The 25,876-nt window shown below is 51.6% G+C and overlaps 1 protein-coding gene and 1 long non-coding RNA gene across 2 annotated transcripts in view; both read left to right on the top strand.

Annotated features, from left to right (window-relative positions):
* NRG2 (neuregulin 2) overlaps positions 1–25,876 on the top strand; it is a 178,772-nt gene that overhangs the window by 7,836 nt on the left and 145,060 nt on the right. The gene's annotated exons all lie outside the window — the stretch shown is intronic.
* On the top strand, positions 12,549–24,160 carry LOC142413392 (uncharacterized). The gene is made up of 3 exons (XR_012776812.1): positions 12,549–12,607; positions 23,833–23,960; positions 24,055–24,160. It is a non-coding gene; the product is annotated as an uncharacterized LOC142413392 (long non-coding RNA).

Genomic DNA, 25,876 nt, shown 5'->3' with positions numbered 1-25,876 from the left:
GGAATGCCACCCTCCAGGTGGTCTCCTGGAGGAGAGCTGGCTGGTGTTGTCTCTGGGCACAGCATCTCTCTGGGATGGGACACACATGCTTGATGAGTGGGGACATGTCATGCTTGTGACAGAGCGCCCAGCTCCCACCCTGCTGACCCCCACTCTCACCCTGTCCTGGTGTGAGGGGACTGTCCTTTGCCCTCTTGCTGAAGGTGAGGACTCTGGGAAAGCCTTCCCAATGGGTTCAGGTGCTGGAAATGAGCCTCTGGGATCTATGGGTGGGAGCAGGGCCCCAGGGCTGATGGAGAGCAGATCTTGGATGTGATGGTTTTCTAGGGCAGGTCTGGATGGGCAGTGCTGTGCCTGATGGCTTGTGGAAATGCTGAGGAGGATGGGAAGGCTTTGCAGAAGGCTGTGGAAGGACACGCTGTACTACTTAGTGGGAGAGCTAGTCAGGTCTTGCCAATTTGGGGTTGGAAGGCAGGTATTTGCATTCATTATGATCAGTCACTGCTCATCCACATTTTGTAATGGCTCAGTAATGATGAAATGCTGTTCAGGATCCTCTTGGTGGTCTCCGGGAAGGCAGATGGCTTGGCAGGAGGGTGGGGACTGGAATTAGCTCTGCTTTCTGGGCTGTCTCAAAGTTGGCAGCAATGCACCAGCTCTGGCTGCTGCACTTGCCGGATCCTGTCCCTGTTGGACCCTGGCTCCCCCCTGCTGCTCTTCAGCTGTTTGAGGTGGGCTCCACTTGGGTAAAGCCAAGGTGAGGTCAGGATCAGGCATGGCCTCTACTGTCGGCCTCTACTAATGTAATGTGGCCTTTCCCAGCATGCAAAGGTGTGTGGAGGACAATTACAACACATTCATTAGCCCCGTGACTATGACAGGGAATATAAGTGGGCTGTCAGGATGCCTTGCTTGGGGGTTGGATCTTCCCCATGGGTCCACAGGACGGTAGTAACAGCAATGATGGGAATGGGTGCCTCTGGCCCTTGTCTGGACCCGCTGCTCTGCATGTTCCCTTCTTCCCACCTCCACCCCTCTGGTCTTCCTCAGCTGCCCTTCTGTGTGACTTGGTGCAGAGGAGAGGAGGAGTGGGGACTTTAGTGGCTGAGTCTCCCCTAGGCCACTTTCAGCCTCGAGCCAGCTGAAGTCCTCAGCATCCCTGGGACGATCCCCTGCCATGTGGGGTCTCAGCTGCCTTCTCCTTGTACCCCTGCTGGGAGAAGGAGCTGTCTTCCCATCCTGGCTGCCAGGTTGTCTCTTGTGCTGCTGGCCCTGAGCTCCGTGGGGAGCTGCCTAGTGAGGCTGGTGTGACCTAGGGAACATCAGGACCTCTTCTCATGGGGCCCTGGGACACTTGCTGCCTGCCTGGGCAGCTGCATATTTATGTCCTGTGCTGGAATGAAGTGGAGATTCCTGTCCTGGGGGGACCTGGTGTGGTGGGGTGCTACCTGCTGGCTTTGAGGAGACCTGGAGACCCTTTCTTACAGTGCTGGAGAGTCTGAGTCCCACAGACACGTCCCCAAGGAAGCAAGGAGCTGGAGGAGTTTCCCTGCCAGGTTCTTCCTGTGGCTCCTGGCTTGGCTCTGCATGCTCCATATACAGGGCAGGAGGACGCAGTGCCCATTCCAGCATCTGCACATCCAGCCCTGCTCCTCTGGCCTCCAGCAGTGCTGCTGGGCCCCAAGCAGATGGGACAGACATCAAATGAGTGTCCCACCACCCTGATGCTGCCCTGATCTTGAACATTCCCAGAAAGTTGCCTTGATGTCAGGAAGTGGGGATGCAGCTAGGGTGGAAGTCTGTGGTACAGAGGGATTGCTCTTTGGCACACTTTCTTCCTAGGTTGGTGATTTAAGCTGGTCTTCCTGGTGTGGGGGGACACAAGAGGCTGTGTCTGTAGGATGACTGTTGTTGTTTCTCGGACGTTCAGGCACAACAGCAACTGCAGGCTGTGGCAAATGCAGTAGGAGCCCCAGACCTGACGATGCCCTAGAATCCAAATGGGCTTACAGGCAAGGAGGGAAAAACCTAGAGGGGGCGAGGTCTTCTGGTGGATTTGGGAGGATCAGATGCAGGTGAGATGCTGGGAAAGGCCCTGAGGTTTTTGGGCACTGGGTAGGACATAGCAGTAGATGTAGGATGGTTTGGAAGGAAATTAGGAATTCTTCTATACCTACAAGAACTAGGGTGATGGGAAGCAGCAGGCATGGGAAGCAGCAGGCAAGGACCCAAAGAAGGTCCTTTATCACACAGTGCCTCGCTGCAGGGTGCTGCTGGGGCCACAGGGAAGAAAGATCACACAGGCTCCCAGAGGCCATGCCTGTGTGTACAGCATGTTTGGGGTGCAGCTGCTGATTCTGCATTTCCCCAAATGCCTTGTTGCCAGAAGGGGTGGGCTACAGTGGGGAGAGGCACAGTACGGGGCTGAAGCAGGGCTGTGGTTTTAGCCCCAGGAGGGGTGTGCTCTGCAGGGAGGCACTGATATGTTTCTCTGTTTATTGATCAGTAATTCCTCCATGGAGCCTGATCTTCATCGCCTGGAACATGCTCCAGAGAAGGAGCTTTGTGGAGTATCTAGCCCATTCCTAGCACATGGACATTCTGCATGGGGGGTGCAGTACAGAAAGCCAGCTGTACGGGTTCATCTCAGCCCTGTGTCTGTGCAGTTGTGCTGGGTGCATGCACTGCAGAGGTGTGTTTGTGTGGCTTCATGCTCTGGAGGGAACTGATGCAGGCAAGGGGGCTGTGCTTGGGGATTTGGTTTAGTTCCCAACTGTGCCACTGATCATGGGAAAGCTGCTTAGCATCGCCACCATGTTTCTTTGCCTGGTAAGCAGGAAGGATGCTGCTTTGCACGCTCTGCTAGGGAGCAGGCAAAAACTGGTAGTGTGTTGGGTTCATATCAGTGTATCAGTGCCGGTAATCAGCAGAAATGGTAATGAAACCCTGCCCTCCCTCCAGTGCCTTTCACTGATGGACCTCAGAGCAGTCCATCCCCTTGGGTGCAGGGCTGTATCTGCTGCCAACTGGTCCTCCCTGGAGATAGCAGACCCTGCTAAAAAGGAGGCAGACCCTGCATGGAGGTACTCCATGCAGCTGGGAGGATCTGAGTGGGTGTTTGGGGGTAGAGGAGTCCTGGCTTGTTCCTGGAATGGGTCTTCAAGGGACCTGCCTGGTATCAGCCAGCAGCATGTTGAGTCTCCTTGGGTGGCCATCTAGCTCCGAACATTTCCCAGCCAAGCTCAGCTCACAGCAAAGGTGTTAGATCCACAAAAACATAAACTTGTGGTCCCCAAACCTGCCTCTGATCTGCAGTGGCACACTCTGCCTGCGTGGGGGAGCTGTGACGTGTGAAGAGACGATTTCTGTCAGTCCATTGCATGGTGACATGCAGGCTTCTGGCATCCAGGCTGTTTTTCTGGTGCTCAGAACTAGCTGGGAGTGCTGGTTGCAAGCACAGATCCCCGAGGGCACTTGATGCTGCATAATGATGTGGAGAGAGGATTTCCCAAGCTGTTAGAGGGCTGAACAGCTTTGTGGTGCATGCTTGTGATGGAAGGATGCTTGGGTGAGGCAGGCCGAGTGGCTGGTCTGCTGATGCTTGCAAACTTCTGCAAATCTGTAGCTGCTGCATGGAGCTGAGATATTAGGGTTGTGTTTTGTGGCTTGAAATGACCCTGAGAGTTGCCATCAGGGCCCATTCCCCAGTCCTCTGGGATGCTACATGTCAGTAAATGTTACTAGGAGTTGATCCAAACCCAGACGGGCAGGGGTTTGAGTGCACGTTTACTTCTGCAGACTCTTCCTTGTGAGAGGAAAGACAACTGCACTCTCTGCCTGTGCTGAGACAGCTAATCCGGGAGCCCTCCTTCCTCAGGTCACAGGCGATTTCAGTCCTCTCCTTCCTTCCCAAGCACTGTGGGCTGAATTGCCTTCTGCTCTGTGTCATCAGAGTAAAAGCACAGAGACCAGAGCTGTCACACCAGGACAGCGCAGGTACAAGGAAGCAGAGGAAATCCTGCCCAAGATGTTGATACACCTGTAGAAAAACCAGCTGAATTTGCCAAGAAAGCACATGCTGTCACTGTAATCAGACTGGTAACCATGAATAAAACTATGGCCATTGCAGGAAGGAGGCTTTGGATGGTTCTTTGAGCAAGGAGAGAGAATACCTTTCCGTGGTGAACTTTGAAAGTGGCTGATGGCTGATGAGATCAGCAAACCTCATATTTAGATGTTAAAGCATCCAGGAGAGGAGCTGGTAACTCCCAAATCATAAATACATGAAGAGGGTTCTGGCTTCAGAAGGGCAGATAGGCTCACTGGAACGTGCCGTTCGGAAACTGTGGCCTTTTGAAACCTTCCTACCAGGAGAGTGGCTGTGGTTTTCCTGCAGCAGCTGGTACCAAGGCAGCCCTGGGTGGCTGCAGGACTGCAGCTGCCTGTTGGTTGTGTTGAGTGTTGGCTGGCTGCACAGGCTGTGAGCATGCTGGTGCTGAGCTCTGGGCCACCTTTGCCAGCAGGAGCTGCTGGGGCTGGAGGTGGCTCCTTGAGTCACGGTGCTGGGCAGCTCTGCAGCTAGAGAGAGAGGTCTTGTTCTGTCCTTTGCTCTTGACGCATGGGGAGACATGTGGCTGTGCGTGCTCTGGTGCAGGTCAGGCTTTGACAGAGGTCACTTAGTCCCTGCCCCCTGCACAGATCCCCGCAGGGCTCATGTCTGGGATGAGGGATGCTGGGGCTTTGTGGATAGGGCTGATCTCCATCTGGGTTGTTACCTTATGTTGCACAAGATTTACTGATCATGTGAACCTGCTGGGAGGGGACACGTCGCAGTTTCCTTTCCCATCATCTCTTTCATAATTCAGTGCCCTTTCCCATCACTCTGCCTTTGGGGAATTTCCCACCCCTCGCATTTGCCCAGTGGTCAGGCTGTGTCCCAGAGCCAGGAGAGCAGCACTAGCCCTTTCCTCCTCTGGGTAGGCAATAAAGTCCTCGGTGCTTCACCTCCTGGGCCCATGGGGTGCCAGGTGAAATCTGACCTGAAGCACAGCACAGACAAGCTCTGCCAAGCCTCTGATTCTGGCCCAAAAAGGCTGCAGAGTCCAAGTTGTCTCACTCGAGTATTAAGCAGGCTGCTCCAGGGGCCTTTCCAGAGATCCCAGCAGTGCAGTCAAAGCTGATAGCAGAGCTGCTGTTGCTGTCTCCTTTGGGCTGAGGGTGTGAGGAACGGGATTAGCAATGCCCCATCAGGCAGCAGCTCCCGCCAGCTCTGCTGCCTGCTGTGCCAGCAGTGAAACCTTGTGCCACGGCACAGGTTCCCAGACACTGCACACCGGCAGCCAGGTTTGAGGAGGGGAGAGTGGTCATGATGATGGGCAGTGCTTGCGTGGGAGGACCATGCACTGGGCTCCTCCTATTAAAAACTAAGGTCAGCAACCTGCCAGGCGAATGACGTTCCCAGAAGAGTTATCAGATCAGTAGGAAGGGGTGAGTGTGGAGCCTGTGGAAAACATGTTCATGTTGCTGGGACAGAAACCTGCCCAGCAGTGGGACTTGGAGGCTTGAAGATCTTTGCTGTAACAGACACACACCTTCCAGCAAGTGAGGCTAATAACAGGATTTTATATGGAGCAGTTTTATGCTGGGCTAAACTCATCTTTTGTTGGAGCATGGGGAATGGCATACATGGGGGTAATCTCCTGGCTGCAGCATCTGAGAGAAACCCCTCTCCTTGAAGTCTTACTTTCATGGCCAGTGTTCTTCAAAATAATGGTTTTTTCTCCTTCTCTGTGTAACAGATGACATGGAAAACCCTTCTGCAAGGAAATAAATTATGCCTGTCACAGTGGCTTTCACATGGCAGTGTTGAATTTCCTTCCATGCTACTGTTGTCTTTCTCTTTCCCCCTTCTCCTCTCCTCCCTCCCACACACACTCTTCTCTATCATACAGCCTCAGCTTTCAGAGCGATAATTGCAGTTGAGCTAAGAAAACCCTAACATGTTTTTAATGATGGCTTTGGTTCCTTTTTCTGCAGTGTTCTCTGAGGCTGCACGCTGTTTGAAATCTTGAAGATGTTTCAATGACCTTTTTTTCCATTTAGACCTATTTTTGGAGGAAATTTCCTGGAAATTCAGTATTTGAATGAGAAGTGGGCATATGAAGTTGTCTGGTACCACTAAATATGCAGGACATGCAGGTTGGACCTGCCTGCTAGGAAAGACTCTCAGCATCCCTTCTAGGTCTCCCTCTTGCAGGAGTTTGCTGGTGAGACACAGGCATTTTTGTAGGAAGTTGGGTTATTTTTGAGGTGGAAAGTCACAAAAGTCTGAGACTGCCTAGAGGAAGGCCATTGGGTGCAACTTGATCACCTTTTATGATGCATTGACTGGCTTGGTAGACAAGAGGAGAACAGTGGACATTGTCTACCTGGACTTCAGTCAGGCCTTTGACAGTGTATCCCATAAGATACTCATAAAAAAGCTGTGTGAGCTGGATGAGCAGACAGTGTGGTGGATTGAAAACTGGCTGAATGGCTGGGTCCAGAGGGTGGAGATCAGTGGAACAAAGTCTAGCTGGAGGGCACTAACTAGCAGTATGCCCCAGGGGTCAATACTGGGTCCAGTCCTGTTTAACATCTTCATTAATGATCTGGATGATGGGACAGAGTGTAGTCTCAGCAAATTTGCAGCTGACACCAAGCTGGGAGGAGTGGCTGATATGCTAGAGGGTCGTGCTGCCATCCAGAGGGATCTCATCAGGCTGGAGAAATGAGCTGACAGGAACCTCATGAAGTTCAACAAGGAGAAGTGCAAAGTCCTGCACTTGGGGAGGAACAATCCCAGGCACCAGTATTTGCTGGGGGCTACCCAGCTGGAAAGCAGCTTGGCAGAAAAGGCCCTGGGGGTCCTTATGGACACCAAGTTGACCATGAGCCAGCAGTGTGTCCTTGAGGCAGAGAAGGCTAACGGTATCCTAGTCTGCATTAGACAAAGTATTGCCAGCAGGTCGAGGGAGGTGATCCTTCCCCTCTGCTCAGCACTGGTGAGGCCACATCCAGAGTGCTGTGTTCAGTGCTGAGCTCCCCAGTACAAGAGAGACAGGGACATACTGGAGAGAGTCCAGTGAAGAGCCACAAAGATGGTGAAGGGACCAGAACGTTTCTCATGAGGAAAGGCTGAGAGAGCTGGGACTGTTCAGCCTGGAGAAGAAAACGCTCAGGGGGACCTTATCAATGTATATAAATACCTGAGGGGAGGGTGCAAAGAGGATGGAGCCAGGCTCTTTTCAGTGGTGTCCAGTGACAGGACAAGAGATGATGGGCACAAACTGAAACACAGGAGGGTCCCTCTGAACACCAGGAAACACTTTTTCACTGTGAGGGTGACCGAACACTGGCACAGGTTTCCCAGGGAGGTTGTGGAGTCTCCATCCTTGGTGGTATTCAAAAGCTGTCTGGACATGGTCCTGGGCAACCTGCTTTGGGTGGCCCTGGTTGAGCAGGGGGGTTGGACCAGATGACTTCCAGAGGTCCCCCCAACCTCAACCACTCTGTGATTGTTTGTGGAAGGCTCAGGACCTCTTGCCCATGTGGTTCTCACTTGCCTGTAATTGAAGGCCTACAGACAGCTGGAGACTTGGTAGATATGTGGGTCTCCCTAGTTTGTCCAGGGGTGTTGGGCTGTGAGTTAGTATCTGTGTAACAGGTGCCACAGACCCTTGGCCAAGGAGACAGCTGGGGCCAGCACTCTGGTTGGGTGTCTCCCACCTCCCTCCTGGTGTATTTAGTGGAGGTTTCCCCATAAAAGAGGAGCAATGGAGTCAGGCAGCCTTGTATCTGTCTACAGAGTGTGGATCCAGAGCTGCCCCCATGTGCTCACTGTGCTCCTCTGGCCTTGGATGCTGTCTCTACGTTCCCCATCCCTTCAAGAGCGAGGGCTGTGGAGAGGTAGCATCTTCCCTGTTCAGCTTCATGGGACAGCGGTCTCTCCACTGCTGTCAAAATGATGTGCAAGGACACATGCACGAGCTCTTGTGCAGCCATGCCATTGACTCCTTGGGGCTTCCATCAGCCAGGCTGCTCTGGATCAGGTCCAGAATATGCTCACAGCTTGCTCTCCCTTCTCCCCCTCTCTGTAGGTCTCATCCAGTGCCCTGTCCTTGCCCAAAGGCCCTGTGCACACTCTTGAAGACTGTCCTCCTGCCATGCCTGACACCCTCCCAGGGAAGCCTCAGCTCACCACTGTCCTGGGAGGGCTAATGACGAAACTCCCCGGGCTGTATCTGAAACCTGACAGCACCTGTCCTGGGGAGACACCACTGTACCCCCAGACCCCATCCATCCTGCCCAGCCCCATCTGCTTGCAGCCACCTCTTGCACGTGGCCTGTCTGGTCTTGGCTTGGTTCTCTGAGCTGCTCTTTGTAGCCTACCTCAGATGCTCCTAGGATCACCTATGCTTTTGTTTTAATTCTTTCTCAAGTGAATGTGCAGCAGAGGGGCCAGGCTGTGGAGAGCAGGGCTGGAGGTCAGGAACCACCGGGAGCAGTGTAGCTTGGTGCTGTACCTGGGGAGGTCAGGCCTGCAGCAGCAGTGGGCTGAGCTCTCTTGGGCAAAGCAGGAGCTGGGACAGCATGAGGAGCAGCTCTTTGCCATCTTTGCCAGACTGGAGTGTATCTCACAAACTCTCACTTTGCAAAGTGAGGCCCGGTGCTGGGCTTGTTGTTTGCAGACCTGCCTGTTCCCTGCTTCTCAGATGCCGTTGCCTGCTGTGGCTGCTCTGCTTTCCTGTGCAGATCAGTGGTGCAGAAATGACAGGACAGAGGTGGCAGAGAACAGCTGCCGGGAAGGCTGCTGGGTGGGCTTTTTGTCTTTTGCCTTGCAGCTTGTGGAGCAAGCATCCTACTTGTGGTGGGACTGTGAGCACAGTGCTGCTTGTGCCAGAGCACCATGTCCTGGGGCAAGCAGGAGAGTGGATTCCAGCAGCCTGCCTGGGGCTTCTTGTCCAGCTGATGGCCTAAAGCTGCTGTTCAGATCTCTGCAAGCAGCTGCTGGACCAAAGAGGTTTGTGCAGACAAGCTGTGCCTGCTGCAGCCCTGCTGACCTCTGCTGTGAGCCTGTGACCTGTTTTCCAAGATGCTCCTTTAGCCCAAGCCATGGGCCATGGGTTGTCTGTGCACTGCCCCATGCTGCATCATGGCCAAAGCAGCCCCTTTCCAGCTCAGCGTACCGAGTGTGCTGCTACCAGACCAGCAAACCCACACTGGCTGGTGCCTGTCCCACACTCAGCAGCTGTCTGGCTTGGCAAAGGGTGCAAGATGGCTGGTTCAGAGCAGAGTAGGACAGGGAGCAGTGGAAGGGAAGAGGCCATGCCAAGCAGGAGGCTATGGTTGTCTTGGTACGTGAGGGCTGCCCTCCACCTGCCACTGACCCTTCTGTGCCTCAGCTTGTGCAGTGTGGGCTTCCTGGGGCTGCTGGCAGCGGTAGTGCTGTGGCTGCTGCTGTGGCTTTGCATCCCTCGCAGCGGAGATTGGTCAGAGTCCTTGGAGAAGCCTTCAGAGTCACATCAGTGTCACTCTCCTGGTAGTTGAGCCAGCTCGGTGCTGGGGAGTGTGTACTCAAAGGAAAAAATACCCTGGGGACAACCTGGGAAACAGAGAAGCCACCATCAGCTAGAGCTGTGCAATGTTGGGTGACCTTTTTTCTCCCTTGAGCAGTCTTGCTCAGAGGGAAGTGGAGGACCCTTGCTGTTAAGATACTGCACTGAGACACTCAGCAACATGTGTGCTGTGTGTCAGAAGCTTCATGCTGTATGCACAGGTGTTTATGGCAGGGAAATGAGGCAGCTCTGCCACTACCTATTCCTAAACCATTTCTAGTTCCATCTGGCTGCTTACACAGTTGGCAGAGAGGAGGCAACCGTGCCTCCTGCCTGTGGATGCAGAGATATTTCCCGCCCCTTCCCCTGCAATCAGATGCTTGCAGAGCAAAGCTTGCAGCAAGCCAAGCATCACTTGCACTCCATCAGATGTGGGTGTCTATAAAAAGCCTCTCTGGGGTTGCAATTGGGTGGGTTGGCTGTGCCACGTGGTCTCTCATAAGACCTGTGTTGCTGAGCAAGTGGCATTCCACTTATTTTTGGCACTAATAGTCTTTAGCTAATACATAAATTCAGCTTAAATTCTGGATGGAAAATATATCCCATTGGCTCTGCCAATAAGATGACAGACACTTCTGAGAGCCTGAGATGCCTGTCAGCGGAGCAGTCATGGCTGCTGAGATCTGAGAGCAGCAACATGTGCAGGCACAAGGTCCTTAAAAGTTACCACGAGTTGTCCAACTAAATTACAGAAGCATTAGACAGGTGGCTGAGGTGAGCTCTGACTTTAACTGCCGGAGCTGAACTCATTACAGCAAATGCCCCAGTGAGATCCCCAGTCCCATGCTGGTGAGGTGAGAAAAGGGAGTCGAAGCATCAGTTTAGGTCTGACCACTGCAAAACGCCCTCCTCTCTGACAGTCCTCCGAAAGGCAAGGCCAGTCTGAGGTCCTCTGTTCTGCTTCTTTCTTGCTGTCCCACTGGCAGTCACCCCAGGATGCTTCCCCACATCCTGGTTCATCCCAGGGAAACTTCACTCCAGATTTGGGTGTGTTGAGAGCTGCATCTGAGGGGCTATGTCCTTCCAGCAGCGTATGTGCCTGTGAGAGCCTGGCTGAGGAAACCCAGCCATGGTGGCCAAGCCATGGAGAGTGTGAGACCTCGGAGCTCTGACCTTAGGCTTTGCTCCGTGGGTTGGTGCTGTCACCTGAAGGAGGGTCTGGTGGGGAGAGCAGATCCCAGCAGCCTGTCAGAGGGTTTTGTGGCAGCATGATCCCCAGTGCTGGGCCGTGGGGCTCTGTGAGTGTAGCAGGATGGAAGGTTCCCCAAGCCTGAATTCACCATGCATACGATGGCTTTGAGGGTCAAGGCTGGAGCTGACTCATTTCCATGCCCCAGCAGGCAGGCTGCTCAGCAGCAGCACCTGGTGGCTTGCTCACCACAGTGCTTTGCAGTGATCCACCGCACATACACAGGGCTCTGCCTATGGCTCTGGCTCTGGAGCCCAGCAGTGGGGCAAACCCCAATGCATGTCCTTCACATGACCATGCTGGGGAGCCATTTTGTGCCTGTGTGCCAGACTGACAGGCCAAGAGGGATGTACTCACTCCCATGTCCAACTGCTTTCTGAGCTCCTCCCCACTTTTATCCGGCTGCTGTGAGATGAAATCCAAAATACATCAGATACTTTTTGAGAAACGCCCTGTACTTGTGAAGAAGCAGCTTTCTAGGGACTTTTCCCAGGGGGGTACTGCACTGGGAATGAAAGCCACTGGTAGTCTGCCATCATGTCCCACTCCTGCCCTTCCCTGCCCTGTCCCTTCCCTCAGAGCTGGGGGTGCAGGGTGCATGCCACTGAAAAGGAAAGGCATCCTGGTGACTGGGCTACAAACCCCATGGCTAAGAGATGGCTCAGGCCCTGCTTGCCACCTTCTGACAGGGTCCTCATTGCGTTTTCATGAATTTCAACTCTTTCCAGAGTTGAAAAGGGATTGGAGGTTAACCAGGGTTTAGAAGAACGCCGGTTCATCCCCGTCTCTCCTGCTGGCCTGTCTTAACTTGTGCACAAGGTCAGCCCCTGCACGCTCAACATATTAACCCCTAGTCAGGCAGCAAGCAGAATTTTAAAGTCATTTAGGCCTCAGATCGATCTTTCTGGGGAGGTTCAGGTCTCTTAGTCACAGTGAGGACCGATGGTACGGCACTGGCCTCATGAAGTGGAGAGAGTCTGAGGTAATTTCTTTCCCCAGGTGCCTTGCTGTGGATTTCCACCAGACCCTGCTTCTCTGCAGTTTCCATCTGAAAGACTGACAAGGAAAGGCTCAATTGTTTTGTTTTTATGGGCAATGGTTTGCAATCACATTGTTTTCCCATGTTCTTGGTGCAGGGGAGGGGGGGCTCATTCTGGAGTCCATTGGGGCTGTATTTGTTGCAGTAAGGAAAGCCCTGGCTAGTGTTACCTGTGGGTATCCCTGATTTACAACATGAGGTGGTCAAGTCCCAGCTACAGCCTGTGGGCAAGATGTAACAACCTTGAGGCTTTGTGGGGGAGCTGTAGGTGGATGCAGCTATTCCCCTCCTCTCTGATCCCCTACATCTGTGTTCTCATCTGGGACCTGCCTTGGGGACACATCACACTGCAGTGGAAGCTGCAGCGTAAGATGATACGGGGGCGGCCTTGGGATGCTCCTTTCTTGGAGCAGGGGCCTTGGGGAAGTAAGTGTGTGTATGTCCGTGTGTTTGTGCCAGAGGCTTCCTTTGGAGACAGAAATGATCAGTGCTGGAGACTGGGGGGAGGAAGAAACCCCAGCATCTTCCTACCCAGTAGCCAGCAAATAACCTCTTGGGATTGGTCGTTGCTAAGCACAGGGCTGGCCAATGAGTAAAGAGTGGTCCAGGCATGGGCTGGGACATCCTGGCTGGGACTTGCAGTTGGGTTTGTGCCTGCGTCTGGAGTGGACAAACCATGGCAAGGGAGAACAATACACAGGAATGAGCATTTTGCATGCAGTGGTGAGTCCCGGCTGCCTGAGGCAGAGATTTGGCTCAGCCCTGCAAGGGGCTGTGTCCCTTAGCTTCTTGTTCCTCCAACCACTTGCTTCCCTGCTGTCTTTCTGGCCCCTTTGTACTCCAAGTGCCTCCATCCACTGGCCTCGTGTACCTTGAGCACTTGTTTTGCATGCTGCCTGTGCTTGCCAGGAAAGCTGTGTGTTCTGCCTCTCTGTTCTGCACCAGGTGGGGGTGAGGTGAGAACAAGTCAGTTCTCAGCAGGAAAAGCCCAGCAACAACTGTCTCAATAAAATAGCAGTTTTAATAAGACAGAACAAGGAGTATATATAGTGAGTAAATCTCATGTCCCTTCAGATGCTGAGCACTCCACATTTGTGCAGCATCAGACAAACCCTGGATAGATTTCTCCCATGGCTCAGAACAGATCCCATCCATGGAGAGAAGCTCTCCCTTTTGGTCATTTGAGCCATTATAGAATTTTCTTGCAAGAAAACAACTCTATTCCTAAAGGATGTTCTCACGAGATGTCCTTGCTGCACTGTTAAAGGCAAGGCCGCGCAGGTGGCGGAATCGTCGGGCCAAGTGGAAGCTGTCCGCGGGCTCCTCCGTTGCAATGAGCTGGCTGTGTTTTTCTTGTGGCCAAGGAATTTGTGCCACACAGCCCAGCCTGAAAAGCACTCTGTACGTCCAGCATAGCCCAGCATAGCACGGGCGTGGGTGTACTCAGGTTACAGATGCATCCCTAACTCCTCGATGCACAGTGGTCTCCTGGTCAGGATCAATACACTCCTGCTGCTGAAGCACTCCTGAAATGTGGGGCAACTTCTTCCAAATATCCCCGGTCACCCCATTGGTGCAACTGGGTGCTCCAGGGTCCAGCCCAGTGGGATGCTGTGCTTGCCCATCACCAAAGCTTCCTCCTCACATAGCTCAGGCTCATCCTGGCCTCAGCCTCAGCATGTGATCTGCTTCCAGCATAGCCCCTGAAGTCCCAAACCTCACTACCTGTGCTAGTGAGTGAGAAAGGGAGCTAGTCTGGCATCTTATCTGTTCTCATCAAACTGATTGTGCTGTCACCAAAACTTGGGCTGTGTCTCTGAATCTCTAACTCCTGGAGTCACGGGACTGCAAGGAATGACTGCAAGTACCACTATACATTTAAGGCTGTTCTTTGGTGCTGTTCCCCTGTCAGTGGAGAACATGTGCTCCCATGGTTCTGGCAGAGATAGTGAGGGAGGTGGCTACAGCAGCAGTCTGGAGGAGGGAGCGATTTGGAGATGGATGAAGGGTTTGAGGTTTACTGTGTAATGGAACAGTTACCTCTGAATGGTTAGAGCATAGGGGGCTCGAGCCATCTCTTATCGCCTCCCATAAACAATATCAGGTCTCCTTGGTGGAGCAGCTTCTCCTGCTGCTTGCTACTTTCCCCTGGTGGAAGGGATGGACCCCCAGATCTGCCTGCAGATGCTGCATTGCAGGCTGGAGCCAGCACATGAAAGCCCTGAGACTGTTGGGTTGCTTTCAGCCTCCTGGGTGAGATGTAGTGGGGGACTGGGAGCAGGTCGCATGTGGGTCTGGAAGATGTCACGAGAAGTAATTTTGACTCCCAAAGCAGGGGAGCATGGTGGCTGAGATAGGGTGGGAGACTAGCAAGGGGATGGGAAAAGAGCTGATATGGTTGGGAGAGAGCAGAGGAGGCTGATGCCATGGCAGCCTCCATGGTGGCCCCACTCCCAGCTTGTGACAGGTTCGGATTAGCCATGAAATCAGGGCAGGGGCGCAGGCATATGGGGAGAGGCCTGTCCACAGTCCTGCTCTGCCCTCACTCTGCCTGCGGTCCCTGCTCCACAGGGCTGTGCTAATCCTTGCTGGGCAAAGCAGGGGTGGAGCTGCACTTTGATGGAGATAAGGAACGGTTTAGAGGCAATTAGAAGGGATTTATGATGGTGGAGGATATCACAGTAAGCATGGCTGGCCTGGCCCAGATCAGGGGCACTGGGCTGTACAGAAGGGCTTGCTGCCCAGGCAGGCACCTGAGGAGTTGCTATGGTGGCGATGGGGCTGCTCACAAGGGTTTCTCTTAAAGCGCCAGTTTCCAGAGTTGTGGGACTGCACGTGAATCTTGGTTTCCTTGTAGAAGTTTTATGGTGACTGAGACGAGCCTGAGAATACGAATGAGCAAAGCTCATCCCACCAGGAGGTGAGTGAAAATGTCCCAGCATTTATTTAGTATCTTTTCTGTGTGCTTGAAATCCACCCCCCAGCTTGAGGGTGTCCAGCTCTCAGTTCTGCACTCGTTTGGGTTAACAACAAGGAGAACCCCCAAAATTTCCCTGTTTGCAGGTCTCACCCAAAGTTTCTCCCAGTTAAAGCTTGCTTCCAGTTGTTAGACCATGGTATGGTTGCTTTGGGTACCAGCGTCCACCATCGGTAGCTCGGAGTCTGTTGCCCCAAGGCTTTGTTGTGCAGCACTATTCTTCCTGGCTGGCTGGCTGGCTCCTCAGTGCTGACTGAGTGTGATGAGACAGCACAGGCTGCAGATGAACAGACTGCAGTCCACCATGCTGGGAACCTCTAGGGTCTCACAGACATCATCTGTTCCTCTTGACTTGCCTGGACAGGGGGCCAAGGTTGATAGAGATGGTGCTGATCCCAACCGCTGTGGTTGCTAATGGTTATGGAAAACATCCTGCTGGCCTGGGCAGGTCCTTGGCTGTCATTGCCAGCTGTGTCTCTGCACCAGCAGCTGAGGCAAGTTGTTGGAGCAGTGTCGCTTCACAGCTCAGAAGATGCCAGGACATGGCAGTATCTGGCAAAACACAGGCAGGCTTCTCTGAAGGAGCCAAGGACCTGGCGGGTGGGTGGGAGGCTGACAGCTTCTCCAGCTACCCTCAGCCTGCTGCAAAGAGACCACTTTCACCTTCCAGGGTAACAAACTCCCAGCCTGTCAGCAAGATGTTTCTGAGCTCCCTGTGGTGTCTGGCAGGACTCGCCCACTCAGAAATCACAGGGCTTGTTGGTCTTGGCAGGCAAGGATTTGGGATGCAGCTGGACTGTACCAGGGGGCTTGCACCCCAGTTGTGTAATGCAGAGGCATTACGCAATGTGTGTAATGCAGAGGCACAAGCCGTGGGGTGGGTGTCCCATGTCCCAGCTGCTGAGCAGTAGTGCACTGGCATAGTTTCCCTCATGCACAATAAGGGATAGAGTGGGGAAGGCTAGAAACCTGCCATCAAGTGGAAAACCTCTCGTTGCTGCTGTGTCTGGGGGGGTCTGCAGTGAAAGCTCTGGCAAGGTGCTTGCCAGAGCTCTGCCTGGAGGTGGTTCTGTGCTCTGCTCTTAGCACTGGGGATCTCTCTGCTCTGCTTCCTGCTGCTTTTCAGGCAGCATCTTTGGGAAGAGATCGCAAGACAGAAGGGAAGAGGACAGGGGCAGCACCTGTAAGGAAGCAGCAGAGAGAGAGGTGTAGGAGAGCTGGTGGAGACGTGGTGGGGGAAAGAGATGTGAACCTTTGGTTATTTCATTTATGATAATGATTTCCTGTGATGTCACAGAAGGGTCAGCCAGGCAGTCTGAGTCTTGGTGTGGCTCACCTCAAGGTCATGAAGCAAAGGCTCCCTTGGAGGAAGGGCTGAACCTAGTGCAGTCCTAATGTGCTTCTGGGCATCTTTGGCCGAGTCCAGTGCAAAGGAAACTTTGCTTCCCCATGCAGGCTCCACCAAAGACTTGTGTCCAGCACAGACAGCCTCTCACAAAGCTCCAAGGTGACAGAGCAATTTGTCAGTGGCTTTGTCAGATGCTGAGGCCTCGTTCCACTGAGTAAGGATTTTAGGCTGCAGCATGTATTCAGACACCCATTTAACCGCCGGCTCCAGCCAGCTGTTGTTTTCCTGCTGTTGGAGGATAGGGTGAGGGATGGACTGACCTGCATTTTATTGGAGCTACTTAATTTTTTAATGCTTTATTTGCTGGAGATAAAACAAACTGAGGCAGGAATTGGGCTGCTCAGATAGGCAGTTCTTGTTTCTCTTGCACACTACCTCTGTTGTGTGTCTGTAGTAAATGTGGTTCACAGTACTGTGGGATGATGGGGAAAACTTGGCTCTCCTGTCCCACCAGGTGCTGGACATCTGTTGCCATGGCTCATCTCAAAATCCCTCAGCTGCATTGCTATAAGATTATTCTCTGGCACAGATACCAACATGCAGCCTGTGTCCATGCTATTGAACACAACCACTGAAAAAGGGTTACCTATAGAGAAAGGTTCTTAGTCATGCCAGCTCTTGAACTGTGACCAGGAGCTGTTTCATCCCAGATAAAACAGTGTCAAGGAGTCTGCAACAGCATGAGAGTGCAGATGCTTATATTATCCTTGTGCAGTTTCATATACTGGTATTGCTATATCTTACTGTCTGGTTTTCAAGAGATCACAGCTAATAGAAGCAGCAAGACTCCCATGGTGCTCAGTGATGTAAATACTGAGCCTTAGGACTTGGATGAACATTTCTTTAGTGGTCACCCTTTGCTGTCCTATGGTGCTTGTAACCCAGCAAAATCCCCAAACCCCAAAGGTATTCTTTTGGGAAGGCAGGGGCAGCCCATAGTAGGATGGCTGTCTCAGAAGGGGCATTTATAAAACTGTGCCCTTCTAATCCCATCATAGCAGATGAGGGGTGCTGGGAAGGAGCAACAGCCTCTCCCAGCACAAGTATTCTGGGCTTCCTGGGAGAGGTGTGGGAAGGCTGTGGAAACCTCAGGCTAAGTCTGCTCTCTGCCCTTCATGGCACAGGGCTGCAGGAGGTCAGGAAGCCATGGCAGGTCAAGGTGCATGGAAGGGTTTTAATGAGATGGCTTCTCCATGGTGAGGGCTTTCAGAGTCCTTCCCTTCCAGAGGGTCTGGAGGAGGGAGAGCATCCCTGGGGGGGACCAAGCTCTGCCAGTGGGCTCTGCAGGAGTGGTTTGCTGTGGCCAAGACAGAGCAGGGACCTAAAGATGAGTTTGAGGGTGCTACAAACTGCCCTTGGGCAGGAGCTGGCTCTCCATTGCGTTCAACATGCTCTTTGGAGCTCACAAGTGGAACATGCTGTCCTAGAAAACTGTGCATGTTAGTCCCAGAGTCTCCAAGGCCCTTGCTCCCATGTAGTGATATCCAGTTGCAGGAAAGTGGGACAGGAGAGACCTGGTGACAGCTCTGATGTGGCGCCAGCTCTGCTGAGGAGGAAATGACAAGGTCTGCCAGCTCCCATACAGTTGCTTGTCTGAGCCTGGTGTGGCTTTTCCCCATGGGCTTGGAAAAACGTGGAGGGGAAACCAAGGTAGGGAGGATGAAGGCTGGTATCTCAAGCTGGGCCAAATGGCTTTTTTTTCTATGCCTAAACATTTTTCAGATCCTAATTAAGGACTGATTAAGCAATTAGCATCACCTGTGTCTTAATTAAGGTTAATAGGTAGCACCTGTTACTCATGGTGGGCCATGATGGTCTTTCAGAAGATGATCCATATCAGCTCTAATGATCCTATATCAGCTCTAACCTGCTCAGAGTGAAGCTTGTTCTTGCCACAGTGTTGTGGAGAAATCTGCCTGAGATGAGATATTCAGCTGTAACACGACTACAGTGTTGAAAGGGACTCTCAGATTAAAATCATACCTGGCAACAATAATACCCTTGCATTTGTTTCTAATAGCACAGCTGATGAGGTGAAGTCAGGGAACATTTAGAAACCAAGTGCACTTGTCCTTGTTTTCATTCTACCCTGTGGTACTCCCTCATCTCCCCAGTTCGGAGGAGGTGAGAGAAGCTGTCAGATTTGGTGCTGCCCCTTAGTTTCCTGATGGTTCCTGGCTCCTGTGTAGCCAGCTCTCCCTGTCGGAGCTGTCTTGCTCTTGCAGAGCCTGGCTGGGCGTGCTGGTGCGGGATCTCCTGAGGCCCCAGTTGTATCTAGGAAACTGGTCTGGGATGCAGAAGCAGTCTGGGAACAAGTCTGGGACCTCCTACCTGTCCTGTTCTTATTCTGCAAGCTGAAACAACCAGGATACATTTCATTTGTGGTAAAAATATACACCTCTAACTGCTTTGATTATTAAAGGATTGTTTAAGTTTTACAAATGCATGGGAAATAGAAGCAGCTCTTCTGCAATTTGGATGGTGTATTTGTGCACACTACTGTTCATTCCATTACTTTTAGCCCAACTCTACTTTGGCAGAGCTGACACCAAGAAACCAATGGGTTTTTTTGGTTTGCCACAGGAAATGGCTGGACACACAGCTGTTTGCTTTGTGGTCATGCCTGTGTAGACACTCATGTGCAGACCCCATAAATATATATATATATATATAAATAATCATAAGCAATGTCTTCAGGGAAAGGTGCTGATACTTTCTCTTCTAAAACTACATTTTCTGCTTCTTGTGTGATTTCAAAGAATTTCCCATGGGATTGTTTTCCAGGGGTGGGAAAGCCAATGACGGGCAACTATCACTGCAGAGTGTTGTCAAGAGCTTGGTGCAACTTCCAGTTGATTTCTTGTGCACCTGCCAGGCAAAGTGGTCTTGATCTCCAGGCTGCAGAGATATGCCATGCAGGGATGCTGATGAGTGGCTCAATAAAAGACAGTGTTCAAATAAGTTGTAAAAGCAGTGGGTCTGGACACAGGCCTGGAGGCTTGCAAAGGCTCTGCCATAGCACAAACAATTTCCATTTTGCAGACCAGTTCTGTAGCCCTCCTGATCCCCACTTTCACCCAGATGCATGGAGGCTCCTTATGCTTTAAGCTGCTCGAGATAAGGAACCTTGTTAAAAGCTAGGTGTATCCTCTTACGTGAACACCAATGCTAGGAATTTCATGAGATCATGGAGGATTCAGAATGACCAACTGAGAGAAGTCATGAGCTGTGCCCTGGGATGGGGATGTGCAGAGAGAAAGGACTGGAGGAACCTGAAAAGGCAGCACATCTTACAAGGGACTGCCCCATACCTCTGTGGAAGCAGTCCTGTGAGAGGTGCTGGGAGATTTTGGATGGCATTCAAAATCTCCCTGCAGGTGAGAGATTGCTCCCTAAATTTATGTTCAGGGGTGTAAATAATCTGCAAATATCTGGAGGGCTCCAGTTCAACCTCCCACTCATAGTTGCCTGGTGCAAGGTGCAGCATCAAATGTAACTCGAGAGATGCTGGAGCAGGTCCTGGGCTGGGGAGGTTGATGAAGACATTCACACTGGTAACCATAGTTGTAGTGTTCATGCAAAGTCATTTGTACAACCTGAGGATTTGGTCTGTTAAATCAGGGGAGACTTTGGGCATGAAGTAATGGCAAGTTCTGATCTGGGCAAAGCATTTCCCAGACACAAGCTGATCTTTGGGATAGGGATCCAAAGGCAGAAGCTGCCAGGGCTGGAAGTGTATTGAGGTGTGGGGTGGTGATGGTGCTAATGAGGCTGTTGCTTGGAGACACCCTATCTTCCCCACTAGGATGGAAGAGGGTTTGGAGATACATGTGTCTGGTGGTCCTGCATGCCTAATTTCTGCATCTCAACAGCAGCTTTAACACCCAAGCTGGAATAAGGATGCTGAACTCCTGCTAGGTCCATGTGAGAAGACACACTGCTTAGCTCCAGCATACTGACGGGAGGGTAAATCCAGGGCCCTAGCAGACTTGCACACTTGGGAGGCACAGTCCCTCACCAGTGCCTCTTGTAGGGCATCTGCTGGGTCTTTCACAGAGGCCTTGAAGGAGAGGGATCAAAAGGTCTCAGCTATCTGAAACTGTTTGGTCTGATCCTGGTGCCCTGTTCCAGACCTGTCCTGGGGAATGGGCTCCATCCTCATTTCTCCTCCCTGCTGGCAGACCCTCTCAGCCAGAGCTCCCCTGCTGTAGCTGCTCAGCACAGTCAGGAATTGCCTGGGTGGCAAGCAGCTGGACGCGGCAGCCTTCCCTGCCCTTTGCCTGCCTAGAGTTGCCAGACACCGAGCAGATGGTTTCGTCCATGCCCAGACAAGACTCTGTCTACAGGGCTGACATGGGAGGCAGAAGAGATTCTACACATTCCCTCTGTCATTGCCTGCTTTCCCACTGCTGTGCTGTGGCCAGTTAAGACTTCTGAGGAGTAAAGAGAGGGGTCAACATGCGGGATGGCTGGGCACACAGAGCCCCTTTGCTCAGTCCAGGTCTGTGGAGGCCAAGCACTGGCAGAGGAAGAAGAGGACTCAGCTGTTGTGTATAATGGGGACTCTTTTTGCAGGGGTTGCCAGTTACACACTGACCATGGTGTTTGCCAGCTCCCGAGGGAGGAAGCAATCTGTGTCATCTCACAGCGGGCTTCCTTAAATCTTGGCCTGATTAAGCGGTGGCAGTATGGGCTGCCCAATAATGAAAGAGCCTTCCCCAAAAAGGGACGATTGTTAGTGCAGAAATAGCCTGTTAACTGTTTGCATTGCCCTGCGGTCAGAGGCCGGTAGCACACAAAATCACCAGATTCTGACTCCAGTTGAGTAGGAATCTGGAGATGAATAGTGTCCATCAGCTACTGGTGTTGGTTGGGGGACAGACTGAGTCTGTTGGCCATACACCTGCGGAAGCTGCATTTGAACGCTCTGGTTTTCTTTTTCAACCTCAAGATGTCTGAGGGATTTTGGGTATATCCACTCAGCTTTTGACCTCTTGTCTGTCCTTGAAAAAGCAGTATTTGTGCTTTTCATGGTGAGGCTATGGGCTAAAATACCCATGGAGTGCACAGAGAGATGCTGAGGCTTGCAAAGTGGCATTGCTATAGAAAGAGGAGGTGGTGTGGTACCTCCTTGGAACAGTCTCTCCTGGATTTATGTGCTAGATTTTAGACACATTTGTGAATGTGGCCAGTGGTTTTCCATCAGCACATTTACTGAGAGCTGTATCAGAGTAGGTCTGGAAAGGGAGTTTGATACTCAGACATCTGATGAAAAATTGCTGTATGTAGTTACGTCAGAGTTGTTTATTCATAGCATAGAGATAAAAGCTTTTTTGATAGAGTGCAGTCAGCTTGTGGCTGTTGTTTTTCCTAGTTTCTTGTGTATTTTAGGGTTCTAATTAATTATAGGGAGTGACTGATGCTTAGAAAAAATACAGTTCAAGCTGAGCTGCAGTTTTCTTCATGTTTCTTTACTCATACCCAGAAAGTAGTGAGCTGGGGCCTACCTTGGTAGCAGGTCCTCAGTATTCAACAGGCAAGAATAAAGTCAACTGCAAGTTTACTGAGGTAATGTGTTTGTGCAAACATTGGTGCTTCTTTGATTTGTGGAGCAGAGAGGTATTGAAGTAGTGTGAAGGCCAGCATTTATCCTTTTTGGCTGGTGGTCACTATGTAGAAGACACAAATTAAGAGTTGTCTGCTGGGATCCCCTGGAGACGTGACAAGCTTGCAGCATGTTGGTTTGGAGGACATCAGCCTTGGGTTTTGCTACTCTGCTGCCCATCTGGAGGTGGTCTGCTCTTTGTCTGCAGATTTACAGTACTGCAGAGAAAAAGGTGGGACAGCCTAGCACACTGCTTGTTTCAGCATGCTGGTTAGAAGTAACATTAAACTTGGAGATATTTATATGCAAATTCTCTTTGAAAAGCTTTCGAGGAGGCCTTGCCATCCTTTATAGATGAGATATGTAGAGATTGCTCACTCACTGTTGAAAGGCAGGAGTCAGAATGTGTCGTAACCTCTTGAGCAGCACTGTTAGACATCGCAGGGCAACTACAATCTCCAGCTTGGGAGGTGGGCTGAGGAGCAGTTTGCAGGCAGCTGGGAAGGCACTGTCAGGGGTGGGATCACTCTGCGCTCACCTCATTTCTTGTGGTCTTTACCAAGTTGCCTGCCACTGCTGCGGAAGAGCACTAGTCTTGGCAGACTGTTGGTCTGACCCAGTACAACTTGTACCATGGGCCAGGTACAGATGCCCAAGCTTCCTTCAGGGGCGGGAACAGAGCTTCAGCATCTGCTACGAAGGGAGTTTGTTCTATGAGCAGTCCCTGACTCCCACGCCACATGATGAAGAGTGGCTTAAGTCCACAGTGCTTGGGGATGACCACTTCCACGTCTCTTCTGGCCCCCTTGTAGTGCTCACTGGCTCTGAGACACCATCAGTAATTGCTGGGGTTTCAGCAGTCCCAGATTCCTGTGATCTCAAAGAGGTATGACAGCCCAAGCATGATCCATCATGTGCAGTGATCCATCACCTAGGAGAGGCTGAACTGATCTCCTCCAAACTAGAGCCCATGTGCAAAAAGCTGTACCTAAAGTGTGGGTGGACAGTCAGAGACTGGGACCTGGGAGCAAGACAGGGAGCAAAGCTGTTGGGCACTGCAGGCATACCCAGAGGGAGCTTAGCAATGCCTCAGTACCCTCCAAAGACGTTTGTTTGAGCCCTCCTTCCTGTCCATCCCAGCTATTCCTCTTACCTCCCTGATGAGCATTGCCCTGGGCTGCCTGGACAAGCAGGTCTGAGGAGACCTCGGTTTCCATGGAGGGGTCTAGTTTGAGACCCGAAACTTATTTTGATGTAGGGTCTAGGATCTAGAGCCACTGTCTGGCAGGGGGGAAACTCCTTCTCCTCTCGAGTCATGTTGGGGTTACCTGTTTCATTCCCCAAGACCATTAAAGCCTCTCTAGAACCAGATGGCGGATGTTAACACCTTTCTTGCGATTTAGATGATGACATGTCATGCTGAGGGACCCTTTCCTATGCAGATGCCAGCTGTCACGTTCAAGCATGGTGGGGCCAGCCCTCAGAGTTTTTCCTGAGGGAAGGAGGGCTTGCCTGAGTGTGCAGCACTGAAGGCCAGCTGGTCTACCTGGCCTGCAGGTAGTGTAAAGCCACTCTGGCCTCACATTGTATTTCACATCATTCTCTCTGCCTTGGGGACAGGCCATGTACCAGCAGGGGCTTGATTGCTGTGAACATTTGGGCTGTTCAGAATCTGATGGGTCTCACTATCCCTGGGCTCTTCTAGGATCTGATAATCCCACCCCAAACACACCTTTCCAGTCTTCTCCCCTCTCCTAGGAACAGTGTTAGCCCTGCTATGTTCATGTCTCTCCCAGTCTCCTCCTTCCTTCCCCACAATGTACTGACCATCGTCACCTGCGCCGAGCCTAGCTTGCCTCACTGCCTGTCCAAATCTCTCTGCAGCTCATCGCCACCAGTGTGTCCTGACAGGTTGGCAAAATTTGCAAAATGAAAATGTCTTCTACTACATTTTTCAGTTTTGCCACCAAAATTTGACAGAGCCAAGAGCCTGAAGCTGCTTCTGCTGCCCTGCGTGTGCTCGGTGACCTGGAGAGGACCTAGCCAAGTCTCTCCTTAGCAGTTCCCAAGCTATTCTTTCTCTCATGTAAGTGCTCCTAAAATAATGATCTGATCCTGAGTAGCTGGAAAGGTTCAGCTTTGAGACTGATGTTTGACCCCATCTCTTTCCTTTCTTTCAGACTGTGCTGCTCTGGGAAGAGAGGGCAGCTCTTGGAGGACGCTAGTCGGAGGAAGCCTGTTGGACCACGACACTTCACTTGACTACTCTGATCCCAAATTCTGCTGTTTTTAAAATAGCTGGGACGTGTGAGAGCAGAGGAGGTGAGTTCATGGGAAGAGGACAGCCTTCAGTTTAAGTGATTGGGGACTAGCTGGTGTTTCATTGGGATCCTGCAGGTTTTTTGCTGTAGGTGAGAAGGGGCTGTCCTAGGGAACAGGGGCTCAGGAGTGTGTGACCCCATGGGGATGTCATTTGCCTTTCAGGACATACATGAGCTGCTCATCTGGTGTCTTGGCTTGTACTGGGTTCATGTTTGGAGAGATGTGCCCAATCTGTTAGCTTGCCTAGGCCCTGGATTGTACCGAAAGCCTTCTTAATGATAGGACTTTTTGTTAGCTCCTTCCCTCCTGTTGCCTTGAACTCTGTGGCCATCTCTTTTCAAACATGTTTCCTCTCTCCCCATTTCTAGGCTTCTCTCCTGTATTACTGCAGATCTGTTTGGGATTCAGCCTAGCTGAGATTATCACTGTGATGGGCCTGATTTTCTAGCCTCACTCCTTGACTTGATCTCAGGGTGGACCGTGAGGATAATAGAGCATCTTGCAGCTAATTTAATTTTTGCAGGGATTTGAGTTCCCTGGAAAAACTCTCTAGAGAGATGCTCAGCTTAATCATGATTAAGGCCAATAAAAATTTGGTAGCTGATCCTCTGAGCAAAGAGGGGCTGTGTTTGATCAGTAGGTGAACCTGGGGCATCTACTGGGAACTACTAGTTTTTTCAGCCTTACTTGTTCTGTTTTCACTGCCTGGGCTGTACTACACTGGGCAGACCTGCTGGGTGACACACCAGTCAGTATTCATGAAGGTGCCTTTATCTGGAGAAGGCTCCCTCTGTTCCACAAGGTGTCATGGTTTTCTCTTTAATCTAGGGATTGTTTTCAGGCTGACAATGTGTAAGGAGGATGCAGATGGAATGGAAGAAAATGCCAAGTGATTAAACAGCTGTAGATGAGTGGAGATACAGCTTAAGAGACTGATGGTCGCCTGCTGGGTCGAGAGATGGTAGGAAAGATTGCATTCACGTGCACCAGTATTGCAGATCCACTCTCTGCTCTGCCCCACGTTAAATTGCATTTGTTACTCGTTCTTAGCCTTCCCATGTGTAAACTTTCACACAGCTCTGTACTGCACCTTTATGGCCCATCTGCCTTTTTCATCTCCCAGAACCTCTGGTCTGTTTTTGCGGGAGAAAGTCTATAAAATAAAACTTGTGCAATCACACAAGCGGTTTGCTGTGCCAGTGTTTTCTTTGGCTGATGTGTCTGCGGTGCATTGTTGTATATGCATGACTGTGTGTGTCAGAGTTAATGTACACAGGTGGAGGGTAATTCGCAGGTAGCTATGCAGATAAAAAATGCGTCGAGCATCAGTGTGTACCTCAAATGTGTGTTCCTTTTTGGGGGGCTTTCTTGAAACATCCTCTTATGAGAGTAGCTCTAATGCTTTCTGGACACTGCAGCTCATGGGCAGAAGCTATGGATCTCTGACCAGGTCTCTGTGCTCACCTGGTGCAGCATGGAAACCCAATAACTTGACAGGACTGTACTTGATGTCATTAACAAACTGCACCTGGAGTAAATTCCTCTGTCCCTCCCATGACGGTGCTTTATACAATCTCCAGGGCCCAGGATGAGCAAGTGTGGGAGGAGAGCTAGCAGGACACACTGGCTTGCTGTAGGGCAGTGTGGCAGTGTGTGTGATTGGGGTGGCTGGGAGGTCTA

This window comes from Mycteria americana, chromosome 8 (genome assembly GCF_035582795.1).
Source record: "Mycteria americana isolate JAX WOST 10 ecotype Jacksonville Zoo and Gardens chromosome 8, USCA_MyAme_1.0, whole genome shotgun sequence".
In the NCBI taxonomy this organism is placed as follows: Eukaryota; Metazoa; Chordata; class Aves; order Ciconiiformes; family Ciconiidae; genus Mycteria; species Mycteria americana.
Note: the sequence above shows the minus strand (reverse complement) of the source record. Positions and strands in the feature narration are given on the sequence as shown.